Genomic DNA, 25,505 nt, shown 5'->3' with positions numbered 1-25,505 from the left:
TTTTTTTAACTTTTTTATTTGAGAGAGAGAGGAGAACAGGAGGGGCCGAGAAAGAGGGAAGGAGAATCTCAAGCAGACTCAGGTGAGTGTGGAGCCCGACACGGGTTGGGGCGGGGCTCCATCTCAGGACCCTGAGATCATGACTTGAGGCAAAAAACAGGAGTCAGAGGCTTAACCGACTCTGCCATCCAGGCGCCCCAGTTCCTTATTGTATTTAAAAGTATTAATTCGGGGTGCCTAATTTGGGTGGCTCAGTGGGTTAAAGTCTCTGCCTTTGGCTCAGGTCATAATCTCAGGGCCCTGGGATCAAGTCCAGCGTTGGGCTCTCTGCTCCGCGGGGAACCTGCTTCCCCCTCTCTCTCTACCTGCTTCTCTGCCTACTTGTGATTTCTCTCTGTCAAATAAATAAATAAAATCTTTAAAAATAAATAAATAAAAGTATTAATTCTTTACTCATGTATTCCTTTCTCTATTTTTTCTCTTACAATTTATACTAAATTTTTTGTTGGTAGTTGTCATTTTTTTCCTCGGATAACTTTAAGTTTCAAGAGTTTCTCTTTTGAAGCTTTAATGCCTAGGATCAGATAAACAGTAGTAATCTTATCCTCATCATATGTATATGCAATAATAACATACGTGTGCACACGTGTAACTTACAAAGCACTTTCACACACGTTATCCCATTTAAGTGTAAGTACAGTAATAACATTCAGCCCTCTTTTCCTCCTGGTACCATGAGGTGGGCACTGTGCACAGAGCTCTGCATACAGTGTTTCCAGAGATGAAAGAGTCAAGGAAGAAAGGCAAGGAGGAAGTCCATGAAGGGTGGTTGAACAAGCACTTAACTAGATAGGAGAGGTCCCAGGAAGAATGGCCACACTTTGCTGTTGATTTCAATCTATCTGGCACAGTCAAGTGAGAACCTCTTTAGATCACATTGTGCTCACATGCAAAATTAGATTAACTCACACCTGCCCCGACTCCCTTAGAGAGTTACTCTGAGAAACCAATTAGGTAGTATGTGAGGAAATATTTTGTGGTTTTCCAAATGAAGAATGCATATTTTTATTGATTTTTTCCCTGCACTTGACTTTTGCCAGCATTTGTAACATTGTCCTAAACAAATCTTCTATTGAATAATGGAATAATAGGAAATTGAGTATTGAATAATAGAATTGATTCTATTGAACAATAGAAAAGATGAACATTTTTAGAATTATATAAGCATGTTCTGATAATCTGTTGGCCATTTTATTTTACTTATAATCAAAATATACACATATTTGTTTGGCAGCCAGATACCTGAATTCAATCTATGAGAACTGAGCTCAAAAGGAAACCGAGATCTTGTTTCTTTTCTTTTTTTACTTTTTAATTTTTTTTTAAGATTTTATTTATTTGACAGAGAGACACGACGAGAGAGGGAACAAAAGCAGGGGGAGTGAGAGGGAGAGAAGCAGGCTTCCCATTGAGCAGGGATCCTGATGTGGGGCTCTATTCCAGGACTCCGGAATCATGACCTGAGCTGAACACAGACACTTAACAACTAAGCCATCCAGGTGCCTTAATTTTTAATTTTTCTCAAAGTAAAATCTGCAGATAACTTGCATACAAGTCATGTGGCACGATTATAGGCATTTCTGATTTCTGCACCCTATTTTTATCTCCCGAATTAGAAGCTCCGGATAAGTACCCAGAGTCTTCCTTCTTTAGCAAGCATAGCAACCGAGACTTAGGCCCACTGGCCTAGGAGTCCAGAACTTACTGACTGAGGTTTGCAAAGTTGTAAGAGAACATTCGTTCTTTGTTTTTTTCCAGCGGTAACAAGATTTTCCTATCAACATTATATTAAAAGCAGATACATGTGCTTATGTGGAATGAAAGCAGCACTGCATTTGTGTGCAAAATTTGAGTTCGCTTGCTTGAAAGCACTTTGAAGTCATGTTTTCTCAGCTTTCTTTAATTGGATGGTGCGTTTATAAGAGAACTTTGGAAGGAGTATTCTATTTCAGTGTTATTTCTGGCCTCCATTCAAGAAACGAACAGTCTCATAAGCAGTTAAATTGATAACCAACCAGGAACTCTTCGAATTAGAAAGGGGCCTCACCTCATTTCAAGCTATAATATTAAAATCCTCATTCTGTGCTGGATGTTGAAATAAAAAGGTAGAGATTTTGCTTTTGGGATTAGTGACTATGGAATGATGTAGTGTTACTTCAGAAGTTACAGAAACATCACCAATCCGCTTCTTAGGACAGAGAACTAAAAGAGATGAATCAATATTTATTCAACACACATTTATTGAGTAACAGCTATGTACCTGGTGCTGGTCCAGGTCTAGGGCCAGAGGCGTAAATAAAACAAGTCAAGCTTCCTTAGCTCTTGGTTTTAGTAGGGGAGGAAGAAAACAAAGAAAATACCAATATTCAATATTTCTAAGATCAAATGGCACATTACAAGATGATAAATGTGAAGGCCAATGGTCTATTCTGAATCTACTATGCTGAAATTCAAAATTCTGGAAACCGTAGAGCTTGAAAGTGGTCTGCTTAATCGCTCGCATTTATGGTCATATTTACAGTGTAGTCAAAAATACATATTGGATATATGATTGACCTTTTTTCCCTGAGGCCAGATCCGGTCTCCTTGTCATTCTTGACCTTCTGTAATGATGCTCAGAAAAGCAGCCAATCACATTTATTTGTTTGTTTGTTTGTTCATTTTCCCAGCACTTTTAACTCAGCAACCAAACCAGTATGAACTAGATAGAGCATCAGAGTCATCTCTAAATTGTACTCAGAGTCCATAGATGTTTAGTTAGTTTCAAAATTGCAAGCTAACACAAACACTACCAGTGTGCCTCCCCCCCCATTGTGTTATTCATGTTCAGAGTTGTAATATGACCCCATCTGAAAACGCTGTTGCAGAAGTTTCTTGGAAAAGAACATGCAGTTTATCTGTGCCTATGAAATACCTGTTAATTGGGGAAGGTGGCGAGGTGGGGTGGGGTGGGGAGGGGTCAGGGTTTGGAGGGGTAGGATGGGATTATTAAAACAAAGTGAACCCGAAACCCTATGAACAGCTATACCATTTTCTTTGCATAACATGACATCATTTCAGTCCAAAGTGGAGAGTCACATTTTTTTCAGAAATCTATCAGCAACAAAGAGGATATTGCTATTCTGATCAGAATTCGTTTGGTAATTACGTTTTAGGTTTGATTTAATTTTTCATATTTGTCTTTCTGCCTGTATAAAAATTTCCTCTAGAGGAAAATATGCCAAGGTTAAACTTCAGATGGATTAACACATATACCTACACACTGCAGCCCTCTGCATTTTTTTTAAGATTTTATTTATTTGAGAGAGAGACAGACATAGCGAGGAGCATGAGAGGAGAGAAGGTCAAAGGGAGAAGCAGACTCCCTGTGGAGCTGGATCCTGATAAGGAAGGGGGGGGCGGGGGGGGGGGCTCGATCCCAAGACTCCGGAATCATGATCTGAGCCCAAGGCAGTGGCTTAACCAACTGAGCCACTCAGGTGCCCCGTAATTTTTTAATAAAAGGACACCATCCACATCACTTTAAACTGCAAAAAGTGATTCCTTTTTAAATATTTTTAATATTTAATTTAAGTAATTTATTTAATTTAATATATTTAATATTCCTTTCATATTCATGTTATTCCACTGAACAGTGCTGTTAGAAGAAATCCCAATGCTGGAGCAGCTGCACAGAGGGGGCTTCTAATCAAAATTGAACTTGAACAAGAATAAATCAAGGAAGAAACTGCTCCCCTTCTGCTGACCCGCAGACGTCCGTTTTCACGCTGGATAAATACCAAGCAGCTTGCAAGAGAAGTCACAGTAAAGCCCACCTTGGCTCCGAACACTCAGATGTGCCAGAGGCACAGGAACTTTATTTTGAAATTCAGATGACATCCTTGAAACTGCCGGTTCCCGACATTAACTCCTTGGCGGGGACGCGCGCTGAGTGCGCACATTGCGGAGACAGAGGGCAACAAACAACCTCGGGGCGGGGGACTCCCCTCACCCCGCAGGCACGGCGCTGCTCCGAAGGGCGCATCAGGCAGAGGAACGGGAAGCACCAGCGGAGGCATGTGTGACGCTGGGACGGAGAAAGGGCTGGAGTTTGGGGGTTTTGTTATCTCCCGTGTGTTTTTTAAGTATAAAAGTAGAACGTAGAAAGATGATTGGAGTCAGATTGTCCACTGAGGCCCCGTTATTAGGAAATAGCTGTTTGGCAATAAATGTCATCTTAACTAGTAAACCTCAAAAAGCTAAATGGGGGTCAAAATAAAAACTTGGCAGAAGTCCCCCTTTTCTTTGTCCTGAAAGTGCTTTGCCAAACACTCCTCCTGCAAGCACCACTTGTAGGGGACAAGAGGGCCTCAGGTCAGAAAGTTCCAGAGGTAGAACAGCCTTGACTCTGCTCCGAACACAAACATTGCCTTCTTGTTCTATAACTTGAGACCCCAAATACTGCTTTCAGTCAGCCATATAGTTCCTGCGAGTTACAATAATAATTAAGATGGTGCCCTTGAGCTTGTGGCAAGCTCATTTTTTTTTTTTTTTTTTTTTTTAAGATTTTATTTAGGGGCACCTGGGTGGCTCAGTGGGTTAAAGCCTCTGCCTTCGGCTCAGGTCATGATCCCAGGGTCCTGGGATGGAGCCCCGCATTCGGGTCTCTGCTCAGTGGGGAACCTCCTTCCTCCTCTCTCTCTCTCTGCCTACTTGTGATCTCTGACTGTCAGATAAATAAATAGATAAATATTTTTAAAAGAGAGATGTTATTTATTTGTCAGAGAGAGAGAACACAAGTGGGGGGACCAGAGAGGGAGAAGCAGGCTCCCCGCTGAGCAAGGAGCCAAAGGTGGGACTTGATTCCAGGAATCTGGGATCATGGCCTGAGCTGATGGCAGACGCTTAACTGACTGGGCCAGCCAGGTGTCCCTGTGGTGATTTCAAATGTGTGATTTTTGTTTCACCCACATGGAGAAGGACTGAAAATTGTAGAATCGGGACAATTACTATGCTTCTCTTGATAATATATTCCATGCACAAATACACTAATCTGTGAAACAAGGAGTCTTACCCAGTTCTGAAATGCTAAGTGTGTCTCACACTTGGAGAAATGATTTTATGGTCATCTTTTTCTAAGCCTCCTTTCAAAGAAAATGTCTTCCATCATTTGAAGAGGGAAAACTAGGAAATAGAACATTATTTCACAAGGAACCCTGTACCTTTTTTTTTTTTTTTTTTTTTAACAAATGTACTTTTGCATCTCCATTTTAGGAGGGATGTACTATGTTGTTTTGCCTCCCTGGGGTCATTGACCGGGCTTGTGCCTGAGATGTTTTTATCCCATCATCCAGACAGTTCAAATCAGGAGTGAGGTGCATTCGAGCTGGGTTTCTGCTGCTGCCAAGAAGATAATCCCCTACTGATGGGTCAGCATTTCCATCCCAGCAAGTTTGACCTTTCAGAAGGAGACTCTGCTTTAAGTTTGCACAAAATAACCTTAGCAGCACCTAAAGCCCAAGTGTGGGGTGTTGCTTCATTCTCCCTCACCACCTACTGTTTCCAGCTTTCCTTCCCCAATGTGGTCATTGCAAATACAGCATCTCTTCAAAGCTGTCTTTAGTTCAGAAAACATGTGGGGTTAGGGCAAATTTTGCATAATTCTATTAAAAGACTTATGCCTCAGCTTTGCAAAATATTTGAGAAAATGTGATTCAGGGGAAAGAAAGTCTTATCTTTTGGCCCAGAAGGTGCTTCATGGAACTAAGCTTATTAATGTTAGGTGTGCATGTTAAACACCAAAAACTTTAAAAAAAAAAAAAAAAAAAAAGAAAGAAAGAAAAAAAAGAAAAAAAAAACTTGAATGACTTGAAGGGCTTCTTTGATCTCCCTTCAAGTCCCCAGTAGTCCGAAGCTTAAGACAGAGATTCATTTTCTGTTTCTTTCACCGTATGCAAACTTAAACGCTGGAGTTATAATATAGAATGGGGAACACAGGTGTGTTTCTGTAGATTCTAAAATAAAATGTATTGGCTCTTTTCAGTTGAGGACAGATCTTTCTGGTGTCATGACAGACTTAGAACATCTTCCATAGATCATATGACTCTGTCCTCATGCCTATTTTGTTCATATGATGCTGCCTGGCATTCATAGGTTGGCAGCCAGTTTGGCATCCATTTTTCATATTCAGCTGCTGAGATTGCACTTAAGGAACCCAACACTTCCACCAGTGTTAATGTTACAAAACCAACTGCAATTAAAATGCTTCTTCCTACAGAGCAGATCTCCATTAAACAGGCAGCCTCTCCAGGAGCCAATGATGTCCAAATGATGTCTGCTGTTGGGAAAGTTGGAGACCATGCCTATGCAATGACTGGAGAGTGCCCACAGTGCGCGCGCGCACACACACACACACATACACACACACACACACACACAGAAGCCACCATTCTAGAACTCTCCAGAGCCTTAAGTCTATCTTCTATTGGGTCATGTCTCATCCAGAACATGTGGAGTCTAGGGACCTCCCCTGATAAGTGTCTTAATTTTCATTCCCAATTCATCTGAATTGTGCCAGGACCAGAATAAGACTTTTAAAGCCCCTAAGCTCTTAAGCACATAAATAAAAATACAATTTTAATTTTTTGGAATAACAAAATTTATAAGTATGTTGATAGCAGAACAGTTTTTTTTTTTCCTCCCTAGGTGATTTCTTGATTATAAAATTCTGGGTGGATTCAACAAAGTGGTAATTTCCTAACATTTATTTTTTGTGTTTATAGAGTAAGCCAACAGTCATTGCTAGGATAGCATCCAGTTAGTGGCTATTTTTGTCCCAGAGTCTCTTTTGCCTACCAGTATAGCAAGGTGCGTCATACTTGATTGTCAATTTTGAAAATTTGGGGGGCTCTTAATTGTATTTCATATCTAATTTAAAGCCTTTCTGAATAGTTTTGTGATTCTCTTTATCTAACCAACCTTGGGCTGCACCTTTACTGCCAAGTGATCTTCCTTACCACGTTTTTCACCTATCCTGCTATCCACCTAAATTAGATTAAATCAACCTTTCATTTATTTAGATAAAAAACCACTTGGGAGAGCTTTTATGGCATTTTTAAAAGCAACTTATATTGGGACGCCTGGTGGCTGGCTCACTTGGTTAAACGTCCGCCTTGAGCTCAGGGTCCTGGAATGGAGTCTGGCATTGGGCTCCCTGCTGAGAAGGGAGTCTGCTTCTTCCTCTGCCTGCTGCTTCCCCTGCTTGTGCTCTCTCTCTTTCTGACAAACAAATAAAATCTTAAAAAAACAAAAAAAACAACTTATATTTAATTCTTAATGGTTCTGGGAAGTTAGATATATCTGGTCATCTGTTCAAAATGCATTGTAATGCTTTGGTACATATGTATAAGTAAAATTCATATGCTGAAGAGTATGTGGACAGAAGTGGAATTCTATTACCTAGAGTTGCCTTTTTAGGATTAGCACCTTAGAATTATGTACTGATTATATAATACATAGGCAAAGTTACATTGCTGTACCTGATATGGCACAAACATTTCTAATGTCCAGCCAAAATGCCACCTGAGGATGCAGAGAACAAAGAAACGAAAATCCTAATCAGATTAGAGTTTAATGAATCCATTTCAAGCCAGTTGTGAACTCTTAATGCCAAGCCATTCCAATGAATAAACAGTGGAAAAACTTGGAGAACAAAACGTCTTTGGAATTATTTGTACTCTTTTGGCAGCTATAATTACAGGATATTTTCTATTATCTGTTACAACTTGCCCCCACGTTGGTGTATTTTTAAGTTGTGGTTTGTTCTTTGTTGCACATTAGTTATGATAATTATTAAAATCAGCAAAATTTCTTTCTGAAATACATAAAAATAATAGAGATGTGGGTTTCAACTTACCCAGAACTCATAGATGAATAGTGGTTCCAGGCTAGGTTTTATATAATTTAGTATAGCCATTTCTAGACCAAAAATACACCATACACAATATACCATGTGATAAAGTAGGTAGCTAGAATAAAAATATTAGAAAAATCTCATATTAAATATATTTATATATTTGCCCTTTATTCTTAAATATCAGTATCTAACATAACATTTTTTGCCCAATTACTAAAACAACACATGCTTGTTTTGGAAGAGATGGAAAATACACAAAAATAAAAGCAAGTCAATAAGAATCATATAATCCTACAACCGAGAGATATCTATTCTTGTTAACACTATTGGCTTGGGGGACACCTGGGTGGCTCAGTGGGTTAAAGCCTCTGTCTTCTGCTCAGATCATGATATTGGGGTCCTGGGATCGAGCCCCACATTGGGCTGTCTGCTCAGTGGGGAGCCTGCTTCCTCCTCTGTCTCCCTCTGCCTGACTCTCCGCCTACTTGTGATCTCTCTCTCTGTAAAATAAATAAATAAAATCTTAAAAAAAACAACAACTATTGGCTTGGTACATGTATCTTATTTCTAGTCTTTTCCCCCACACATTTTATTTTGCAAAATTGTATTATATTATAACTGTTTAGTAATTTTAAGTATATATGTGGTTTATTTATTTTCAAAAATATTTATTTATTGCTACTACTTTTCTATATCACATTTTCAATAGCTGCATAGTATTTTGTCATGTGTATACTAAAATTTGAAAAATGGCACTTACGCCTGACAAGAATTACAGTGGGTACTTACAGCTTCAGGGCATAGTTGCAGTGGCAGGTTGATGTTTGGGGCTTCAACTTTTTACTTAAGGTAGAGCTATTATTTCCTTTGATTTGTGTTGAATACCTTTAGGTGATCACGCCTTTTTCTATTTGTTCTTTCACATGTGCAAGGCCCCACCATTGTCCATTGTCTTAATACCTGCTTATTTCATGTATTTCGCTTCCTGCCTGAGTATGCCACCTTTGGCAGGTTCTGTTTAAGAGTTAAGAGGAACATTAAGGGCATTAAAAATAATTGTAAGTGACTTTTCTGAAACAACAGTCACTGTGTAAGTGGGAAGTCCATTTTATTCACCATTCATCACAACTGTTTTGTCCCATATAACTAGCATAATTTGTACTCTGTGGCATTAAATGGATGTATATGTGCTATTTGGAAAGGAAAGAGAACAAGAAATTAGGACAGTGTGTGGTGATGGCTTGGGCTCAGTTCTCTTGGCAGGATTTTATCCAGAAGTCATGGTTTCTCTTTAGTTCTGGACAGGGTAAGCAGTGCTGTAGTAACAAATTAATCCTGAAATCTCTGTAGCTCAGGAAAAAAAAAAAAAAAAAAGGATTTACAGCTCACACAGAGAAATGATGGAGACTGACGGGGACTCCCCTTCAGCCATGACTCAGCGGTGCAAGCCTGTCCTCCATTTCACGATGACACCATCTCAATATGTGGCTTCCAAGACTGCTGTTATAGTGGAGAAATGGGATATAAAGTCCCACCAGTTCTTAGTGGTCTAAGCCTCCACATTACATGTGTCTCTATAGTTCTCAATCTCTTGGATAAAACTAGTAACATGAAAGGGGGTAGATGGCTGAGAAATAGCCAGAGTCCGTGGATATTCAATATGTGCTGTCACTGCATCTTGTCATGTATCAAACTACAGAAACAAGATTTGTACCTCTCTCAGTGAACTAGAACTGGGAATCAAAAGGATTATTAAGATCAGAGAATCTGGAGAAAACAATAAATCCATTAAGACCTGAGAATCAGAACAGTCCAAAGATAGTAATGGTCAAAGTGGGAACAAACTGACCAACACAGCCACTGGATAATAGTCAACCAGATAGAGTGAGACCAGAGAGAAGGAGTAGCACATGAAGTCATGACCTCATTCATGCTCCTGACTTGGGTTCTTGGCAAGTATGGTTCCCAAACCTGGTTACTAAGGTTTAGAAAACTTCAGAAAGAGCTTTAGGAATTGTAGAGTTCTGGCCTCACCTGAGGCCAACTGAATCAAAGTCTCTTAAAGAATATCCTACATATATTTTAAAAGCTCTTCCTGATTAGTCTGAAGTAGCTAGGGCTTGAAAACCCATTGCTAGGAGAAGCAAGTAGATGATGTCCTCAAGAGGAGGATCAGTGAGAGAGTAATTCATAGAAAAGGAATGAGAAGAGCCACACCAGAAGGGGACCTAGTTTATGGTCCTATGTTTGGGTGAAGGTTGGCATTACAAAGGGAGGTATATTTATTCAGCTCTGAGTCATGGTAACCTGAGGAGAATCACCTCAACTGACTATCTAGTCAGATACTTAGTTCCCACACGGATATCTTTCTTCACAGAGCCAGTAGGTTGACAGGGTTTTGACTTGTTTAGTCATCTGCCTCTTGGTCAAGAAATTGCTAGGTAGCAGCACTGTTAAACTTGCACAAGTATCTAAAAATAAGCCAATGCAGGTAAATCTCCAGTTTCATACAGAGTATGAGAGGAAAATCCGACCTTCGCCTAATGGCAGGAGCTTTTACTCGTAGTACTTGTTTTTGCATATGACTTTATATATGTCAGGAGACCGCAAGATCAAAACTTCACGTAAGTGCCTAAGTACTGAACAAAGTAGTAAGCAAATGTTGGGTTCAAAATGGAGAGCTGAGTACAGAGTTTGAGTGACGCCAAGATCAATTAATGGACTCCAAATATCAAATCCTGTAGCTGAGTAACAAATGCATTAAATCAAGAGTTGTGAAATGGGAATCAAAACCAAAACTGGACAAAGACAGATGAGTTAGCTGGAGTCATGAACCCAAGGAAACATGAACAGCCTGTCTTAATTCCATTGGAAGTCCAGCTGGTGTATAGTTGTTTTAATGTCACCAGAGAATGCATTCCCACTCCACATTTTTTAAGCTGCTAGAAGCACAACTGACTATAGAATGTGCCCTTTTAGCCTTATGGTATTTTCTAGAAGATGATTTTCATACTTTACTTACATCCACAGTCATGATTCATCAAGACCACAGCAGTGGATTTTGAAAGTAATTCATCTGTTTTCCTTTTACTCCACCTTGCTCTGTATTTGCTTAGAAGTCCTGCAGATGGCTGGCTGGTCAAGATGGGAAAGTAAGGTTTGGGTGATGGCTGCCTCTGAGCCATCTTCTAGGACGTGTGGGTATTTCTAGGCTAAAAGAGAGAAGTCTGATAGAAGATGTGCAAGGAGACTTCTTCATCTATTTGAAAAGAAACAAAGTTGTTCTGTGTTGCTCCCAAAAGGCCAATACCTTGCAATTCTAAAGGGGCAGGCTCAAAAGAAACATCCTGAACATTCAAGACATCTAACAGTGACATTGGCTTCCTAGGTATCATTGAGCTACTTGTGCTTCACCAAGTTCTAAATGTTAGGGCTGCTCAGATTTTAGTCTGGGGCTCTCTTTTCCTTTACATACTTTTTCTATAACATGTCATCCAGTTCCATTGTCTTAAATGCCATGTATATGTGATAATGAACCCACTGTTTTCTCAACCAAATATCATTTCCAGCCTCATATAGTCAACCATCTCTATGACCTTTCAGTTGAATGTTTCATGAACATCTCAAAGTTACTATGTGAAAAATAGAATTCTTGATTTCCTTCCATCATCCTCCACCTCAAAGTCTTGTCATCATCACTTTGCCCTAGCTCAGTTAATTATACCATCATCTACCTGTTACTTAGACCCCAAACTCTAGGTGTCCTTCTGCTTATCCCTCTCGAACCACCTCAAACCAACTGCTTTCAAATGCATTGGGAACATCGGGTTCCCTCAAACGCTGGTACACAGTAATAAATATTTGAAGAATGAATGAATGATGTAGAATGAAAATCTAGAAGAAATAATAATGACACTTATAATTTATGGAGCAACCACTATGTGCTAAGTGCTTTAAATATTTATATATATGTATATATATATACATATATATTTCTAATAACAACTCTTCAAAGTAGGTAAGGAAGAAAAAAGGCCACAGAACACTGAGTTTTGTATGGTTTTGTTTTCATTAAATTGTCTGGATTGGCTAAGTGTTTTATATGGCAATTATCATGACACACATAGGTATAGTGCTAAATACAATAATAATAATAATAGTAATATATTCTCATTTAATTCTTACCAACACCTCTAGGGTAGGTATTATGTACCATTTTATGGATGAGGAAACTGAGGTTAATAGAAATTAATCAACTCGACCTAGGTCAAAGAGCCAGGAAGTATGGGTCTGGTATTTAATCCCCAGTCCATTTGGCTCCTACAGCTCTAATTTCCCTGCTATATCACAGAGCAATCTCCAATAAGGATGCTATCAAAGGGATGCCAACACTCTATGAAATGTTGCAGTAGATGATGTTTTAAGTTTCTTCTAAATAGAATTTTCATAATTATATTATGTAAGTAGTTCATTTCTCTACATCTTTAGATAGAACTTCCTTACCCTACCACTTTAAAAATGAAAGATAACTTCCTAAATTTCATAGAAAATCTAAAAATGTTCTAAACCTACACAAAAATTTTACCTGATATGATAAAGATCTCTCTCTCTCTTTTGTTGTAAGTTCTTGCATGCAAAATTCCACCTGGTATGATGACAAAAATATCCCTATTTTTATAAGTTTTGGCACATTTCAAAATAGGATTCTCATCTTCTTAATATCTGGACCACATTAAACAGCTTGGCAATGATTCCTGAAGCCACGCTAGCAGAAACACAGTGCAGGACACCATCCCGGACTGACTAACTGCACGGAATATCTAGTGACTCGAGGAATATTATTCTCAATGGTCCCAAATTTACTGAGAGCTATTCTAAGTACCCCTGAACAAAAAAGACTTTATTACAATTAGCATATCTTTCAAAAGAGAAACACCGATGCTAAAATTCTCTGCCAATCTGTTTATAGCTCTTTTGAGTCCTTAATTCTATTCCTTAGAGTTATGCAATTACATGGAAATCATTTCATGCCCGCTCCTCTATCCCACCATCATTTTTTCAAAAGGAAATTAACAATGATGCCCCATTTGACAAATGTTTGCAATAGGAAAAGAGCACTGGGATAGTCCGTGAAATAATGAGACTTGAAACAATGGGAAAGCAGAGTTGATTTCCTAAGCGATTCAAGATGCTCAGATGCCTCCGTGAGAAGTCAGGAGATTGGGATTGTGGAGGAAGCACCAAGAAATCTTGACATCTCTTCTGCACACCGACACCGCTAATAGTTTTGGAGCTCTTAAGCATTAACTGTTACTTTTCCTGCTTGTGAATCTGCACCAGACTCCAAGCTAATCATGACAAATTGCTCCTTGAATTCACAAGGCAACAACATTCTGAAACATTTCCAGAAACTATTTGCACCCACATAATGATACTATGTACTTATCCAATGCTTACCAGGTGCTAGGGTTGGACCCTAGGGGGTCCAGCTTCATACTGTGTTCTTACCCTTCACACTGACCTGCCTCTTCCAAGACAGGCTATTTTAATAAGACCCCTACTTACAGGCCCCATCTGTCTGCAGCGCACGTTTGTGTGAAAGCGAAGCCATAAATCAGATCAGGAACTGCCCCCTCCACTACTGACAAGGGGACTTTGAGTCACTAACATCACTCACTGGTCAACTGTAATCCATAATTTTAGAAAGAATGTCACAAGGTTGGCTCATCGCAGGGGTCAAGGAAAGACGGTGTGAAGAGTCAGACCCTCCCTGTAAGTGAGGGGAGCATCCCTCCCCATTGTTGGGAGGTGGGCAGAACTGTAGGGGAGAATCTCAAAAGAGGTGCAGTTTAGGAGGGTAAGAGATTTTGACTTTTCCTCTCCTATTTTAGGGAGTGTTTCGAATTAGAATTTTCATAATTATATTATGCAAACAGTCCTTTTCTTCACTTCTCTAGATAGCACTTCATTACTCTACCACTTTAAAAAAAGTTGATGTTTAAAATAAAGTTGATGTTGAACATAAAGATGTTTGCTTTATTTAAACGTCTGGTGTTTCTGCTTTGGGCCAACTGTGTGGACAGGATGGCAACAGAAGGGAGGTTTATCCCATCCCGTGGCTTCAGTGGCTCCCACACTGGGACCTGCACCTATGGAGTGCGCCAAGACTCCAGGCCAGGGCAGGTGTCTAAAGTAGGAGAGCGGCTGAAAGGCAGAGCTCTGTGAGAATGAGGTCAGAGAGGCATTTCCCCAACTTCAAGATGCATGTGATTCACCTGAGGATCTTGTTAAAATGCAGATTCTAATTCAGCGGATTTGGAGGAATGTCTAAAGCTCTGCATTTCCAACAAGTTCCCTAGTGATGCTGAGGCTGCGGGCCTATAGGCCACACTTCCAGCAACAAGGAGCTGGAGGCCACGGCAACGGGGAGGCAGATGGACGTTGTACACATACTCTCATTGCCCTTCCTTGTTTATGCTCTTGCTCTCATATCCAAACGCTTAGGGAAGAAACTCCCTGCCTCTGGTCATATGTTCTGAGGGAACATTTGTAAAAATGAGATTGGGGCCTCTCTCTGCCTGTCACACTCAAGTCATCTTAACCAATTGCCTCCAGACTTCCACACCGTAAGTATATTATTCACGGTTACTGCCAAACCACTGGCACAGAGAGAGGAGGGGATGTGGGAGACCTGTCCTTGGAAGTCCCTCTTCTCTCTGCTGCTGTGTGAGCCCAGGCAGATGGCAATTTCATGTGGCCCCAGGGGTATCTGCTTTCTGGCCCTGGGACAGCTATATGATTTGCCCCCCCGCCCCCCACTGCTATGGATAATAGAGGATATGGTCTATGGAAAGGCGACACTGGGCTCAAAGCCAATGGGAGACTCCAGAACTAGTCAGTCCCCTTGCCCAGAAATACCAATCCATGTCAGCAAGCACAACATGGTCAAACCCTCTACTTTGTGTCTCTTGAGTTTACCAAGGGAAATGACCTTGGGGGTGCCTCCATTTCCAACTAAGCTCTGGTTAGAGGAATCATTTAAGTATCTTTCCTTCTCTGAAACATTGGCGCAGAGGATAATTATTTACATTGTCTGAACTATTTTCATAAAATATGCAATGGAATTAGGAAACCCAAATTTAGATGAGGTGCAGGAACTGCCTTCCTGAAAGAGAAAAGGTAATTATAGAAAGACCTTTCAAAGAAAAGTGGTGGAAACACTTGCTAATTTTTCCCTGAGACCTTCACAGGGCCTGGTTACACAGAGAGGAAGCTGGTCTGGATAACCTATTACTTCTTTTCCCCGGGCGATTCCCTGACCCCAACCACCACCACTGAGAGCCAAGACAATGAGTGTAATCAGACCATGCTTGAGGCCAAGATAAACTGGGCTAATGCTCTGACTTGTTCTGAAGGGCTTTGCGCCCAGCTGCCTCCTCTAGGAACACTGGCCCCCTAGACCCAGCCCCTCGTTTCTGGCAGGCAAGACTCCTGGCATACTATCACTCCACAGAACCATAGGACAGAAGCTCGTATATGTTACCAGATTACAACATTCTTCTATTTCCTTGGATCTTCTTGTGTTTATTTTGCTCCAAAATTTTTTTGAACATGTCTCAAAAATCAGAACTATATAAGAAGGTACACTGAGCAGCGTTGCGCTCTCCTGTCCTCACTCACCCTGCCCTTTTGCCCACTCTAAGTCGCTACTGAATTTCTGTTTCTCTTAGTTCATTATGCGCATATGAATAAATATTCTCATACTCTTTCTTAGTTAAAAAGATAAGAATTTACTGTTCTATACCTTGCTTGCTTTTCACTTAATATATAGAGATTTCTCCATAAAGTATGTAGAAATCCTTTTCATTTTGGGGAGCTGCATGGTATTCCAATATATGAATGTGCTAGGATTTTTTTAAAATAAGCATTAGTCTAGGAGTTTATTTTTAATATTAATTATTAAAGTACAGTCAACATACAATGTTACACTCATTTCAACGGTGCAATGTAACAATTTGACAAATCTATATATTACTCAGGGCTAAGTTGTAGTCACCGTCTGTCATCATACGTTATTACAATACTATTGACTATATTCGCTATGCTGTACCTTTTATTTCGATAACTTAATTATTTTATAACTGGACATTGGTGCCTCTTAATCCCTTTCACGATTTTGGCCATCCCTCACCAACCCACCCCTCTGGCAATCACTAGTTTGTTCTCTGTATTTATGAGTCTGTTACTATTTGTTTTTTATTTGTTTGTGCATTTTTTAATTTTTTTGTTTCTGTTTTTGATTCTACAAATAGGTGATATCATATGGTATTTGTCTCTCTCTGACTTATTTCACTCAGCAAGTTACCCTCTAGGTCTATCCATGTTGTTACAAATGGCAAGGATTTATTCTATTCTAGTATTTGATTGATTCCATTGTACATATATATGTACCCCATTTGCTTATCCAGTCATCTACCCATGGATACTGGGGCTGCATCCACATCTTCCACTATTGTAAATAATGTTTAATAAACATGGGGGTGCATTTATCTTTGCAAATTAGTGTTTTCTTTTTCTTTAGGTAAATGTGTTAGATTTTATTGTCTCCTGGTAACTCTATGGTGTCTTCTATTGCAAACAATGCTGCAAGCAGCATCCTTTTGCAAACGCTATTTTGTTTGTGTACAGATGTAATTAAAGGCCAGATTCTGAGACATGGTTTTCTTGGCTTAAAGAGTAAATATGTCTTCGGTTAAGCATCTGCCTTCAGCTCAGGTCATGATCCCAGGGTCCTGGGATCAAGCCCCGCATAAGACTCTGTTCAGAGGGAAGCCTGCTTCTCCCTCTCCCACTCCCTCTGATTGTGTTCCTTCCCTTCCTGTGTGTGTCTCTCTCTCTTTCTCTGTCAAATAAACAAATAAAATCTTAAAAAAAAAAAAAAACCAAAAAGTAAATGCATCTACAATGTTGATAGATATTTCCAATCTCCTTTCCTTAAGAGCTATAATATTGGGGCACCTGGATGGCTCAGCAGCCATCTGAGCATCTGGTTAAGCATCTGCCTTTGGCTCAGGTCATGATCCCAGCATCCTAGGATTGAGCCCCCCATTGGGCTCCCCCCCAACAGGGAGCCTGCTTGTCCCTCTCCTTCTGCCCTCCTCCTTGCTCAGGCTCTCTTTCTCACTTTCTCTCTCAAATAAATAAATAAAATCCTTTTTTAAAAAGGATTGTGTAATGTGTAAGAGTGCCTATTTATAGCCTTGAAATGTGTAAGAGTGCCTATTTATAGCCTTGTCAAGTGAGTTGTGTGTCAAACATCTAGATTTGGCCAATCCAATAGAGGACAAATGGTATCTTGGTTTTAATATTTAATTTCTTATCACGAATATGACAATATATTGTCATATTTTAAAGGGACATTTAAATTTATTTTTTCTGTGAGCTTTTTGTTCATGTCCTTTGCCCATTTCTATTATTGCTGGTTTTTGAATCTTGATTTCTAGGAGCTGTTATGTATTTAGGAGATGAGACTATATAATTGCCAATAATAAATTGCAAAATTTTGATCAACTTTCTTTTGTCTTTAGATTTTGCTTTTTTTTGCCCCCAAGCCATGCTTAAGTTTTCTTTTCTTTTCTTTTTTTATTTTTAAGATTTTATTTACTTATTTGACAGAGAGAGAGATTACAAGTAGGCAGAGAGGCAGGCAAATAGAGAGGGGGAAGCAGACTCCCTGCTGAGCAGAGATTCCCGATGTGGGGTTCTATCCCAGGACCCTGAGATCATGACTTGAGCTGAAGGCAGAGGCTTAACCCACTGAGCCCCTAATGATTTTATCATTATTTTCTCTTAATGCTTTAGAATTTAAATTTTAAAAGCGTTTTCTCCTTTATATTATTATAAAGAAATTTACTTTTATTTTCTTGTAGTACTTACTTGGCTTAATTTTTTACATCTAAATATTTGATCCATTTGGCATTTATCCTAAAGTATGGTGTGAACTATGGACTCAGCATTACCTTTGCCCACTGTGTACTATTTATTAAAATGATTTGAGATATTATCCTCACCAATTCAAATTCTTACATGTACTTGTGCTTATCTATTTTGGGAATTCCTACTTTGTTCCACTGGCCTGTCTATTCAAAGGCTAATAAGCACAGTGTTTAACAAGTATAGTGTTATAATCAGTGAATGAGGGCTTGTATTATATTTTAATATCTGGAAGTTTCCATGTTTTCCTGGCTATTTTTGCTTGGATATTTTTAAATTCTTTAAATTAGAAAGTACAAATTTTGTAATGTTTTTGAGTCCTTTAACCTATGACCATGATATATATTTTCACTTATTTAACTGTATTTTCTCCCTGCAAGTTTTTCTCATGCATATTTTGCCTATTTCATGTCATGTTTATGCTAAGTATTTTTTAATTGCTATTGCAATAGCAATAAATAGCAAAATATTTTTTCTGGATATTGTTTGCAAATGGGAAGCCTTGATTTCTGTATATTAACTTAAATCCTGCTATTTTACTAATACTGTCTTAAATTATAGCATTTTTCAGTTAGTTAGTTTCAGTTAGTTTTCTTATGTTTTATGAGAGAAAAATCCCATACAACAATATAATTTGCAATTAGTTATAGTTCTATCTCTTCATTTTCAATTATATATACCACTGTATACCACTTCAATTATTATACCACTGTAGTTCTTTTGTTTGAGCATAAGTTAATACTTCCAATGAAATATTAAATATTAGTGGTACAGAGGGCATTCTTGTATATATAAATATATTTTTTATATTATAAAAAATATATATATATCCAGTGCTCCTAATGACCAGTATATTCCTTAGTCCCCATCACCTATCCCCCCCACCTCCTCTCTGGTAACCATCAGTTTGTTCTCCATAGTTATGAATGTGTTTTTTGGTTTCTCTCTCCTTCTCTCACTCACTTTTTTTCCCTTTGCTCCTTTGTTCTGATTCTTAAATTCCACATATGAATGAAATCACATGATGCTTGTCTTTCTCTGATTGACTTATTTCACTTCAAATAATACTTTCTACCTCTATCCATGTTGTTGTAAGTGGCAAGATTTCATTCTTTTTTATGGCTGAATAATAATATTCCATCACACACACACACACACACATACACACACAGAGTCAAACCCATCTTTAAACATTCATTGATTGATGTACACTTGGGCAGCTTCTGAACCTTGGCTATTGTAAATAATACTGTTACAAACATAGAGGTGTCAAATATCTTTATATTTACAGAAGTGACTTGTGAAATTTCTTCTTAAATCTCATTAAATTAGACAAATTATATTAATTGATTTCCTTATGTTGAGTATTCATGGAGTAAAATCATCTTGGTTATGATTTTTTTTAATATATTGTTGGATTCTGGTTGTAATCCAATGTGATATTGATCTATAGATTTCTTTTTTATGTAAACTTTAAATCAGATATTGGTATCAATATTATATTTGCTTCATATAAAGAATGTCGTTTTGGACAATCTCAATAACATTTAAATTACCTGCTCTTTAAAGTTAATAAAATTCTCCTTTGAAACCTGACCTCACCCGATATGTTTTATTTTCTAGCCAGTAAAGGAATCAACATTGGTTGTTATTTAGCATAAAACTTTGTTTCTTGCCAAAGCCAATCTTGCAGAAACAGTTATCAGCAGAGTCAAAGTGTTGAAAGCCAAATATAAAGAGCAAATGGAGAAAAGTGGCAAGAGAAAAATAACACTTTAAATGTGAGAGAACAATAATTCTATAATAGCTGATATTTTTGAGAAACCATGGAGGCCAGAAGAGAGAACAACATCTTTTTATTTTGAAATATTTTTGACATATAACATTGTGTAAATTTAGGGTGTACAATATGTTAACTTGATACATTTATATAATGCAGCATGATTGCCATTGTGGTGATAATTAGCACCTCTATCACATTATGTAATTATCATTTCTTGCTAAGAAATTAGAACTTAATTATTCCAACCATTCAAGATAGTGAGACAGCATCTTTAAAGTGCTGAAAGAAAAAAGAGAATTGTCAACCCAAAATTCCATATCCTTCAGTAATGAAAGAGAAATAAAGACATTCTCAGGTGAAGGGGAATTAAGAGGCTATGGTACAAACAGATCTTCATTACGAGAAACCCTAAAGGTACTTGAGGCTGAAGTTCTGAAGGAAAAACATGATAAGAGATGGAAACTTAGATCCACAAATAAAAATGAAAAGCATTAGAAATGGTCACAAAAGAGCATCACTCTGGTTAAATGGAAAAACCTTGATTTTTGTTCTTTTATCTTGATTTCTTTATAATCAGTGTGATTGTTAAAATAAAGTGTATCATTATCTTCTGTGGTTCGTAACATATCCAGCTGTAATATACGTAATAACTATAAGATAAAGGATTGGGGTATGTTAATATGGGCCTTATCCAGTTGTATGTATTCTTTTTAAAAATTTTTTATTTTTTATGAACATATAATATATTTTTATCCCCAGGGGTACAGGTCTGTGAATCACCAGGTTTACACACTTCACAGCACTCACCAAAGCACATACCCTCCCCAATGTCCATAATCCCACCCCCCTCTCCCAAACCCCCTCCCCCCAGGAACCCTCAGTTTGTTTTGTGAGATCAAGAGTCACTTATGGTTTGTCTCCCTCCCAATCCCATCTTGTTTCATTTATTATAATTCTTAAGACTGTGCAAGTTACCAAGACTGAATCATGAATCTTGAATCCAAGAAATAGGAAATCTTCTCAGACCAATAGCAAGAGTGAAAGTCGAATTAGGAATCAAAAATCTCCCAGCACAGAAAAACCCCAGACCACAAGGTTTCATTGGTAGCTTCTACCCAAACACTTAACAACAACAACAAAAAAACTAGTGATAATCTTTATCAAAATCTTACAAATAATGGAATAGAGGGAACATATTCAGAATTAGAATAAGATTTTAAAAAGACTTTAAGTTAAAAATATCACCAGAGACAAAGAGGGACATTACATATTGATAAATCAGCCAATTCATCAGAAGCACATAAGAGTAATAAATGTTTATGTGCCTAATATCAAAATTTCCAAATACTATAAATAAGAATTTCAATTTCCCATAGTTGGATAGTTTAATACTCTTCTATCAAAAATTGAAAGAAAAAGCTAGACAAAATAAAATCAGAAACATATAGAAGATTTTTATAAGACTATTAACCACCTTGACCTAATTGATATTTATAGATTCCTACAGCTGATATTTGAAAGAATACAAGAGATCCATCCTTTCAAATGTAATATCGTATAGGTGTGTCTAACCACAGACAAGTTCTAATCACATTTTCAAATTAATGAAATCATACCAAGAATGAAAGAATTAAGTTAGAAATAAGTAGGAATACGATATCCCAGAAAAAAACCCAAATATTTGGAAATTAAATATCTTAATAAATAATTCATTAATTAAAGAAAACAATTACAGGGAAGTTAGAAAATATCTGAACTAAATGATAATGGAAATATAATATATCAAAATGCAAAACAAAACTCCAATAACATATCACTTCACACCTGTAAGAATGGCTGCTACCGTCAAGGTAGACAAGAGATGGTAATTGTTGGTGAGGATGTGGAGAAAAGAAAATTTTTGCGTTCTCTTGGTGGGAAAGTAAAGTAGTTTAATTACTATGGAAAACGGTAAGGAGGTTCCTTAAAATTTAAAAATAGAACTAACATATGAGCTGATAATCCCGTGCTGGGTATATATACAAAAGAAACGACAACACTATCTCAAAACTCTATCTTACCCCCATGTTCAATGCAGCATTATCTGTAATAGCCAAGACATGAGAACAACCTAAGTGTCCATTGAAGGATGGATGAACAAAGAAAATATGGTATGTGTACATATACATGATGGAGTATTATTGTAGCATGTAAAACACATGGAGCATTATTTAGCCCCAAGGGAAGGAAATTCTGCTATTTGTGATGGATGGATCTTGAAGGTATTATACTAAGTGAAATAAGTCAGACAGAGAAAGACAAATACTGGATGAATTCAATTACATGTGGAATTTAAAAACCCAAATTCATAGAAACAAAGAACAAATTTGTGGTCACCAGAGGTGGGAAGATGGGGATGAAGTGGGAGTAATGTGGGAAGGTGATCAAAAGTTACAAATTTACAATTAAAAGATGAATAAGTTCTGGAGATGTAATGTACAGCAGGGTAACTATAGTTAACAATGCTGTACTGAATATGTGAAAGATGTTAAGAGTGTAGATCTTAAAAGTTCTCAACACACACACACACACACACACACACACACCACATATTATAACTATGTAACTATGTAAGGTAGTGGATGTTTCCTAAACTTGTTGGTAATTATTTTGCAACATATATTTATATCAAATCATTATGTTGTACATCTTAAACTAATACAATGCTATATGTCAATCATATCTTAATAAAACTGGGAAACATTTTATTTTTTTAAAAGGTTTTTTATTTTATTTATTTGAGAGAAAAAGATAGTAACGGAGAGAGCAAGTGGGAAGAACACAAGTGGGAAGGAGAGGGAAAAGCAGGGCTCTCACTGAGCAGGGAACCCAACAGAGGGCTCCATCCCAGGATCCTGGATTCATGACCTGAGCTGAAGGCAGACGCTTAACCAACTTAGCCACCCAGGCACCCCTGGAAAACATTTTAAATAAATAAATAAATAAAAATTAGTTATACTTTAAAAGGTCATAAGACAATCTTATGCCCAAATGTTGCCAATAAGTATGACAATTCAGATGGAAAAAAAAATTCTTAAGAGGGGTCCTTTGGTGACTCAGTTGGTTAAACATCCAATTCTTGGTCTCAGCTCCCATCATGATCTCAGGGTTCTGGGATCAAGCTCTGCATTGTGTTCCACGCTCACCAAGGAGTCTGCTTGAGATTATCTCCCTCTTCCTCTGCCCCTCCACCTGCTGGTTCTATTTATTTATTTGAGGAGAGAGCACAAATAGGGGGAGAGGCAGGAGAGCCAGAAGCAGACTCCCCACTCTAAGCAGGGAACCTGACACAGGGCGTGATTCCAGAACCTTGAGATCGTGACCTGAGCCAAAGGCAGAAGCTTAAGCTTAAGCTTAAGGCACCCCCTTAAGAAAAATTCTTGAGAAATACAAATTACCACACCTGATTCCAAAAAGAAATTGAGATTTTAAATATCTATATATTAGTTACAGAAACTGAAATCAAAATTAAGAACCTTTGCACAAAGAAAATTCTAGACCCAGAACTCTTCAACAGTGATTCTCATTAAATGTTTAAGGAAGAAATAAGACTATCCTAAACAAATTATTTTAGAAAACAGAGGGACACATTCAACAGTTAACAAGGTTAGCGTTATCCTGACATTAAAACAAAAGACATCACAAGAGAAGGCATCACCTTGATATGCCATTTGAATAGAAATGCTAAATTCTTTAGCACAATTTTGCCAAATTAAATCCTGAAATATGTAAAAAGGATCATACTTTATGACCAAATGGGGTTGAACATTTAAAAATTAATAAATAAATTTCACCACTAAAGAGTAAAGACAAAGAAAACTTAATTATTTTAATTAATGCAGAGAAAACACTTCATAGAATTTCAGTACCTATTATGAAAAAGTAGTTTTCCTAAATCTGATTTAAGACCATCTGTGACTGCTTATGGATCATATTATAGTCACTATTAAAAGACAGAACTCTTTGTCTTAAGATAAAAAGAAGGCATAGATGTCTAACTACTTTCACTGTATCTATTCAACATTTCATTGGTCTTCATCAAGGTAGTGAGCAAAAAAAAGTAATAAAAAGCATATAGATTGGGAGGGAAGAAACAGTTTTTTCTCTATGTATAATGATTGTATACAGAGAAAATTCTAAAGAATCTATAAAAAGTTATTAGAACTAGTAAGTGAATCTAATAAGATTGCAAGATATAAATTCAATAAACTGAATCTATTATATTTCTTTTTTTAATTTAAATTCACTTAGTCAACATATGGGTACATCATTAGTTTTTGATGTAATCTTCAGCAATACATTACTCGTGTATAACACTAAAAATGAACAACTGAATTTGAAAAAAATATTTCATTTATAATTTGCAGAAGAATAATTGGGGATAAATTTATTAAAAGATGAGTATGATCTCCACACTAAAAACTACACAATCTTGCTAAGAGAAATAAAAGCAGACCTAAATAAAAGGAGAGATATAAATATTCATGGATTATAAAATTCAATATTGTTAAGATGACGCCTCCCTAAATTAATTATACATTCAATGCAACACCAATCAAAGTCCCAATAGGCTAGTTTGAAGAAATTAATAACCTGCATCTAAAATTTAGAAGAAGAAGCAAAGGTATAAAAGAGCAATAATAATTTTGAAAATGAAGAATGAAGTTGGAGGACTTATATTACTCAATTTCAAACATTACTATTAAGCTATACTATTCAAGACAGTATGATAATTGTATAAAGATAGACAATTAGATCAATGAAACAGAAATAGACCCACACTTAAATGATCAATTGTTTTGGGGCATCTGGGTGGCTCAGTGGGTTAAAGCCTCTGCCTTCAGCTCAGGTCATGGTCCCGGGGTCCTGGGATCGAGCCCCGCATCGGGCTCTTGGCGGGAAGCCTGCTTCTTCCTTCTCTCTCTCTGCCTGCTTCTCTGCCTACTTGTGATGTCTCTCTCTCTATCAAATAAATAAATAAATAAATCTTTCAAAAAAAAAGATCAATTGTTTTTCAATAAAGGTGTCAAGGTAATTCAATGTGGGAAGGATTGTCTCTTAAATAAAATGTACTGAAGCAATTGTATGTATATCTCTATAGATTTTTTAAAAATTAACCTTGACCCTTCCCTCAAATTATAAGCAAAAATGAACTCAAAATGGATCATAGACCTTATTATAAAATCAATAAAACTCAAAGATAAACCCATAGAAGAAAATATTTGTGACTCTGAGCTAATCAAGAATTTCTTAAATAAGTCACAGAGAGTACTGATTATAAAAGACAGTGCTGTTAAAATGGACTTGGGCAAAATCAAAATCGAATGCCCTTAGAAAGACACAATGAGATAAATTAAAAGGCAAGCTGTAGATTGAGAGAAAATATTTGCAAAACATCCATCTATCAAACGACTTGTGTCAAGAATCTATGAAGAATTCATAGTAAGCATAGTAAGCAAACACAATGAAAAATTTGGCAAAAGATTTGAACAAATCTTTCATACAGGAGATATACAGATGACAAGTACTCAACATCTTTAGTCATCAAGGGAATGCAAATTAAAACCACAATGATATCTTACTACATGCCCTTTAGAATAGCTAAAACTAAAAAGACTGGTACCACCAAGTGCTGGTGAGGAATGTGAAACCACTGCAACTCTCATACAGTTAATCGACCTGCAAAATATCACAGTATCTTTCGAAGACAGTATGGCAGTGTCCTTTGTTTATACA

Source organism: Mustela nivalis, assembly GCF_964662115.1.
Source record: "Mustela nivalis genome assembly, chromosome: 5".
Classification (NCBI taxonomy): domain Eukaryota; kingdom Metazoa; phylum Chordata; class Mammalia; order Carnivora; family Mustelidae; genus Mustela; species Mustela nivalis.
The sequence above is the reverse complement of the archived record's forward strand: the minus strand, read 5'-3'. Positions refer to the sequence as shown.